Below are 8,374 nucleotides of genomic sequence, written 5' to 3'. Positions count from 1 at the left end.
GCTTGAGCAATATCTGGTCTTGTACAAACTATGGCATACATCAGACTTTCAATTGCTGAGGCGTACGGGAGCTTCGCCATGTGTGCACGCTCTTGACTGTTCTTTGGAAAGTCTGAAATGAACACCTAAAGGTGTACTCACTGGTTTAGCATCTTGCATATTGAACCTAGAGAGTATTTTATTGATGTACTCAGTCTGTGATAACATCAAAGTCCCAGACTTCGTGTCTCTCTTGATCCTCATTCCAAGAATCGGTTTTGTTGGCACCAAGATCTTTCATTGCGAACTGCTTTGATAATTTTTGCTTTAAATTTATAATCTCTTACAGATCTGAACCTACAACGAGCATGTCATCAACGTATAACAATAAAATAATAAAGCTATTGTCAAACATTTTGAGATAACAACAATGATCTGCTTGGCATCTTGTGAAACCGTTGTTGTTCATAAATCTGTCAAACTTCTTGTACCACTGCCTGGAAGCTTGTTTTAATCCATACAAGCTCTTTTTCAACCAGCATACTAGATTTTCCTTGCCTGCCTTTATGAAGCCTTCTGGTTGCTTCATATAAATCTCCTCCTCCAAATCACCAAGAAGGAAAGCTGTTTTTACATCTAACTGTTCAAGATGTAAATTCTCAGCAACTATAATTTTCAACACCAGTCTGATTGTAGTCAGTTTTACGACCGGAGAGAAAATTTCATTGTAGTCAATACCTTCCTTTTGCTAAAAACCTTTAACAACCAATCTTGCCTTGTAGCGCTTGTTCCCATCATACTCTTCTTTGATCCTGTAAATCCACTTGTTGCGAAGAGCTTTCTTACCTGGTGGTAATTCAGCTAAGTCCCACGTCTGATTTGACATAAGCGAGTCCATCTCATCTTGTACAGCAGACTCCCACTTGACTGAATCCTCCACCTGCATTCCTTCATCATAACACTCTGGTTCACCACTGTTAGTCAGCAACAAGTAGTGCAAAGAAGGCAAATAACGCTGGGTTGGCTTAGGAATTCTGGAGGAGCGTCTCACTTCTGGCGTACTTGGTTCTTCTTGAACTTCTTTAGGACTGTTCTGAACATCATTTTGAGAAATCTCCTCAAATTCAGCAAATCCCTTTATTTCAGCTTTTGTACTGGAGCTACTTGATTCTGCAATTGATCTGTTCTTATACACCACATTCTCATTGAATATGACATCTCTGTTTCTGATAATCTTCCGATTTTCATAATCCCAAAACCGGTAACCGAACTCATCATCACCATAACCAACAAAAACACATTTGTTAGATTTGGCATCAAGTTTACTTCTTTCAGCAGAATCTATGTGTACATAAGAGATGCAACCAGAAATTCTTAAATGCGAAAGGTTTACCTCTTTTCTGCTCTAAGCTTCTTCCGATATTCCACCGTCCAAGGGAACTGAGGGCCCGCAGTTGATTAGGTAGGTTACGGTATTGATAGCTTCAGCCCATAGGAACTTGGGCAAGCCGACATGTATCATCATGCTTCTGACACGTTCATTCAAAGTCCTGTTCATGCTCTCCGCTACACCATTCTGCTGTGGTGTCATGGGAACTATTTTCTCCATCTTGATCCCGCTGTTTGCGCAAAATTTTTTAAATCTACAGTCTTCGTATTCTCCTCTATTATCTGACATCAACCGCTTTATATTCAAACCAGTTTTATTTTCCACCATGACCTTCCATTTTCTGAAGGTATCAAAGACTTCTGATTTCTTCTTCAGAAAATAGACACACACCTTCCTTGTAGAATCATCAATGAATGTGACATAGTACAGTGAGCCTGCAAGAGATGAAACTGGAGATGGCCCCTATACGTTGGTATGAACCAACTCTAACTTTTCTTCCTTGGGTGTCTTGCCAATCTTTGTAAAACTGACTTTCTTCTGTTTGTCAAAGATGCAATCCTCGCATAGGCCAACATCTACATTCTTCAGATCCGGCAGCTTTCCTTTTGACAGAAGTGTCTTCATCCCTTTCAGGCTCATATGGCCAAGCCTTTGGTACCATAGGTTTGATTTTTCATCTGCATCTGTTACTGCAACAATATTCTCTAAGTTTGAGGTTACATAGAGAGTACCAGTTTTCTTAACTCGAGCAATGACGAGTTTTCCTTCGGTAATCTTTCATTCATGACCTAAGAAGGTTGTACAGTAACCCTCTCCATCAAGTTTTCCCACAGAGATCAAATTTCTTCTAAGGTCAGTAATATGTCTCACTCCTTGCAACTTCCATGTGGTATGATTTGGCAATTTTAATTGGATGTCTCCCTTGCCAACAGTCTTCACGGTTTCATCATCTGCTAGATGTATCTTTTCGAAATCACTGCTAACATAGTTCTCCATGATTTCTCGGCATGGGGTGGAATGGAAGGATGCCAATGAATCAAGAATCTATGATTCAATCAGACTGTTGACGCTTAGAACCATAGCATCACCTCCTTCTTCGTTCACGTTGGTAGACTTCTGTGCGCCGATATTTTTCTTCAATGCCCGACACTCCCTCTTGAAATGACCCTTCTTGTCACAATTGTAGCAATTGAAATCTTTCTTTCCCGATCTAGATTTGCTCCTTCTAGATTTTGATCTGTCGTGATTTGAACTTCTTTCTGAAGTCTTCCCCTAGACTCCGTGTGTAAAGCTAAGGAGGTTGAAGCTTCACCCGATTCTCTCCGCCGAATTTCTTCACTAAGAACCAGATCATGAACGTTATCGAACTTCAACTTGTTGCTTCCCGATGAGCTACTCATAGTCGTGACTGTAGCGTTCCAGCTTTCTGGTAGGGAAGACAAAATGATCAACGCTCGAACTTCCTCATCAAACTCAATCCCAACTGAACTCAATTGGGTTGTGACTATGTTGAGTTCATTGAGATGTTGAGCTACCGATGCGCCTTCCGTCATTCGCAAATTGAACAGCCGCCTTATCAAGTGAACTTTATTTGAGGCAGAAGGCTTCTCATACATGCTGCAGAGAGCCGCCACAAGACCCGTCGTGGTCTTTTTCTTTGCTATGTTGAAAGCAATGTTACAAGATAACGTCAATCGGATAACTCCAAGGGCTTGTCTGTCAAGGAGAGCCCACTCTTCATCCTTCATGTCATCCGGCTTTTTTCCTGAGAGAGGTTGATACAGCTTCTTCTGATACAAATAATCTTCTATCTGCATCTTCCAAAAGCCGAAGTCTGCACCATCGAACTTCTCAATTTTCACCTTTCCTTCGCCTGCAGTCATCGCTCCCACTCGAATCTGACTTCCTCTGGATCGTTTCTGACAATTTCTGTGAACCGCCTGTAGGCGTCAAAAATTACCTATGGGTCCCCGAACACAGTTCGAGACGGAGAGAAGACGATGAACGTCATTATCCGAGTCAAGGAAGATTATCCGACGCCGATAAACGCATGAATCGAATCGGTGAACCGTTAACGACATAGCAACAAACTACCGGAATGGCCACCGCCAAGTGGTCCGCATGCTCATCGGCCACCAGAATGACAAACCAAGTGGCCCACGTGCTCACCGGCCACTGCCAAGTAGCCCGCACGCTCATCGACCACCAGAACAACAAACCAAGTAGCCCGTATGCTCACCGGCCACCGCCAAGTGGCCCGCACGCTCATCGGCCACCGGAACAGCAAACCAAGTGGCCCGTACTCTCACCGGCCATCTCCAAGTTAACGAAACGTATAAAGCGAATCAGTGAAGTGTACAAGTCAACAAAACGACGAAATGCGTGTAATGGCAAAACAAGTCCACACCGAACGAACCGAAAAAGCCTCTGGCGGCCAAAATCGCGTTAAAAAGACGAGGATAAAGCCAATGGCTCCCGAGCCACCAAATGGTGGCTCGCGCAGTCCTGAGCCTTAAACGCGTTTTCGACGGTTTTTAAGTGGTTTTTACGGGATTTATTCGTTCCAGAGGTTCCCAACTGACTTGAATCTCTACACATGGTTAGGCCGTTGTTAACTGAGAATAAGGTCAAATCATTCATTCTTATCCAAATACCTCGCATCCCGAGCCCTATAAATACAAGCCTAGGGCTTGCGAGGTGCTGTCGAATTACAGAGCCAAAAGCCACGAATTTCAGAGAGGGTTGGCTAGATCTTAGCGATTTCCTGCGCAAAAAGAGTGGATTTCGAGAGATCTGATGCATGTTCCCCCTTTCCTCCGGATCAAGCTTGGTTTTGATCTCGAGAAGAGTCGTAATCTCGCTTGGTCGAGATTATCACTTCTGCGATTACTTCTTTTGTGAAGTAAGAGCTTTGAATAATCACTTTGTCAACCGGATCTGATCCGCGATGGTCCACGGACTAACGTGTCCCCGACACAGGCAAAGATCCCACGCAAGCAACGGATGATAAACGTCATCTGCGTTTGTTTTAAGAGAAAGTTATCATCTTTTTATTTTATTTGTGTAAGAGAAGTCTTATAAAAAGGCTCACTCTTTTGAACTTGTTGTAAGTCGATAAATGATTGTAATGAGTTCCCAAATAATAAAATCAACTTTCACCGCAAACACCACCGTGTATTAAAACACCTCTGCCGACAAGTCGGTACCGTCGACAAAATTTTACTATTCACGAAATTCAATATTCATGTGAATAGTAATCTCACAGAAAAATTAACAGACGTCACAACCGGAGCTCTGATACCAGTTGTTAGAAAATTACTCAGATTTCCCAAACACTAGATTTAAGAGAAAGCGAAATAAATGCGCAAATAAGAGGATACAAATTTAACGTGGTTCGGCACAAAATTGCCTACGTCCACAGGCTGCTGCAAATCTTTCACTAAGGGGAAAAAAATTACAATCACTCACAAATACTTACAACCCAAATTTCACTCTGAAAAATTGCTCTTAATTTTTCTCACTGAGTACTCTTCTCCAGCCTCTCTTTCTCTCTTACTAAATAAGATTCAGAAGCTGATTTGATGATGGGTTAAGGGAAGAGGGGTGAGGGTTTTATAGCTTGAGTACTCCTTTTTCTTCCTGCCATTTGACAAATGCATCGTCATTTGCTTCCCTCTTTCAAAATTCCCGGCCTCTTTACATCATTTGTCAACAAATGGGGGCAGCTCATTTATTTTATGGGGCGGCTACTTTTTCGGTGCAGCCTTATTTGACTAACAATGGCTTCGTTGCGAACATGTTTCACTCTCTTCTTGTACTCTTTTTCTAGTGAAACAATCGATACTTGTAGATTTGAACTTAATTCAAACTTATCTTTTATATAGGGACTCTATGAATCACAATGGTCTCAATAGTCATGCTAGGCCCAAATCCTAACAATACACCTCATTCGAATCCCTCTCCCGTCTTGCCTGCCCCTCCTCCAAAGATCTCCTCCTCGTCTCATCAAGTATGTAGAGCACGCATGCACTGACCATGTTCCCATACTCCGACAGTACATGCCCGGTTGCTCAAAACTTTCAGGGCAAAAGCTCAGCTTCACCTCCACTTCATCCAATATCGTCCGACTACCTTAGTGTGGAATCCAAAATAGAAAGTTCCCATCAGAAGGTAATCCCACTGGCTCGAAAGTTGATGGGATAGGGTGCTAAACCATATCCGTAACCGAGGAAATATTCGTAATAGTATCCATTAGGATACGAATATGGTTACTCAAATCTATAACTGATAGGACATGGTTACAAACATGGTTTTATAGTGAAATATCCGGATCCGTATCCGAAATATCCGAATACATATTAGTCATACTCTTACGACAATTTTAATTCTTAAATTATGGATTTGTAGTTAATTTTGATGATGAAGATGTCTAATCTTAGCTTTTCAGTTATAATGACCACATTAACGAACTCTTTTGTATCGCATGAACTATGTTTTTCTCAATACTATCTAGTTTTCTCATATCCGTTTTGTATCCGCACGCATATCCGCTTATAAATCCACATGTATATGCGTAGCCGTATCCGATTTTAGCAGATATGGATTTGAATTTTGCTTACCGAGGTATATCTGTATCCGTATCCATATCCGAGATGGGTAAGCAGATATGTATATGATAAGTATCATATCCGAGCCGTATCCGGACCGAATGCATCCCTAGATGGCAGCCAACATGCCGACCATCTTCCTGTATGTTTTCCCTTTCACTGCATCAGTTACATGTGAATGAATACATATCAACAGAAGTGAGTAGCTATTAACTGCGGTACAGGTTTAAACATCTTGGAAAGCTGAACAAGTTAGTATGTTTTCCCTTTCACTGCCTCAGCTACATGTGAATGAAAACATATCCACAGAAGTGAATAGCCATTAACTGCAGTACAGGTTTAAATATCTTGGAAAGCTGAACAAGTTAGTTTGTTTTCCCTTTCACTGCCTCAATAACATGTGAATGAACACGTATCCACAGAAGTGAGTAGCTATTAACTGCAGTACAGGTTTAAATACCTTGGAAAGCTGAACAAGGTAGACCGATGTTCTATTTTCATGTTAAGAAGACTGAGATGGGCGAGTTCCTGGAAAATTTACATTAAAAAATGAATGAAATCTCAATCAATTGATTACTTTTTTGTGTGAGCTATTGCAAACCACCATAACCATCATATTATGTTCATGGATCTTCTATTGATGTATTAGTATGGTCATATATAATGTTTACCATGACTTTTTCCCCTGAAGGTAGAACCTATTATGTTATTAACCTAAAGTAAGAAAAATGCTTACTGGTGCTGAAATTGATGTGAGAACAATTTTCTTAAAAAATGGATTTTTGTTACATGATTGTAAAACACTCAGGGTGGCTTTAGGGGGCATGGACATGATACGCATAGGGGGATGTCAATCCTGAACACTGGAATTTTCGCTCTATTTGTTTGTGGAGAACCAGCATTCACAATAACCATAAGTTAAACGTGTGCTGCCGTTGCCGATGGGGGGGGGCTGGGCGTCCGGTCTTTACTGCATTGCCATGGTTATCCTTTGCCACTGCGCCAATGGTTGTTTTAGGGCAGTGTTCATAGCTTCCCCCAGACAGGCCAACAGGTCACATTCTCATATATTAGTGATAAACACGTAAAATATGCATTATCTTAGTGTGTTTCAAGCATGATTTATGGGTGTTTGATGCATATTTCGTGTTTAGATCAAGGATACTGCTGTGTTTTGTATTCTTATATGCAGGTATTGGCTCAAGAATGAAAGATTTGATGATCGTTGGAAGTTAAACAAGAGTTTAAAGCAACAAACGAAATTTGGAATGCATGACTCGAGAAGGAAATGGATGCACGAGTATGAAGAACTGGAATTTTGACCATGATGCAGTTCAAATCTGGAAAAGCTCCAAAGATAAAAGTTGTAGATCTCTTCAACAGCTTTCCAACGCAACTTGAATCACCTCCTTCCGAGGTTGGACAAAGAAGTTACAGCTAAAATACCAAAGACTGTACGAACAAGCACAAAATGAGCGAGACAGATTACACCACACCCGTGGTTCGGGCCTTGTCTTTTTCCAGAATTTTTTTGGGGACTTATAAATATGTATTTTAGCTTAGGGTTTAGGAACTTTTGGTTTTGTTCTCTTAGCCGTCTCTTAGCCGTCAATTAACATCTATTTTTAGAGTTGAAGAATTGAAGAAAGACACAAATTTCTTGTACAAGATTAGATTGCAAGTCTATATTTTGAAGATTTCAATTGAAAGACGGGTTAATTCTTTCCTCTCTTTTATTAATTTCTTCTTATGATTGATTTGCATATTTATTTGATGTATTCTCTTATCCCAATCATGTGTGAGTAGATTCTTTGTCTAGGATTGGGAAAGAACCAAACTTTTTGGTAATTGATGATGAATTAATATAGGTTCTTGATGAAAGTTTAAAATTTTAAACTTAATTTCTTGTGTTTTAGTTTGTTGATTCGCTTGATCACCGGATTAGCAATCATAGGTAATTAATTGAAGGACTGAAAGGTAAAAATTAATACCGGACCTTTAGAAATTAAGCATGGAACTCGAACCACGAAAGTAGGTTAGATTCTTTGGGGATTTGTTTTGGATTAGCATAAAGCTTAATGGGTTTAATTTAATCTTGATTCCACGAAAGTAGGTTAATTGAGATTAATTAGGCACGATTTTTAGACCTTGAAAGAGGCTTTAGATTAATTTAGGCTAATTCACCATTTCTAGTTTAAACCAACACCAAGAATTAAAATAATTCATCATTGAGCATCGAAGTTGTGGTGAAAACCCAATCCTAGCCCTTCATTATATTGAATTCCACCTGATTAGCTATTTATTTTATTTCTTTTATTTAATCTCGCAAATTTAATCTCTTCTATTTTACTCGTCGGTTTAGCTAGTTGAAAAATGTGAAATTTTGTAATTAACCCCT

The sequence above is a fragment of the Asparagus officinalis genome, chromosome 3 (assembly GCF_001876935.1).
Source record: "Asparagus officinalis chromosome 3, Aspof.V1, whole genome shotgun sequence".
NCBI lineage: Eukaryota > Viridiplantae > Streptophyta > Magnoliopsida > Asparagales > Asparagaceae > Asparagus > Asparagus officinalis.
The sequence above is the reverse complement of the archived record's forward strand: the minus strand, read 5'-3'. Positions refer to the sequence as shown.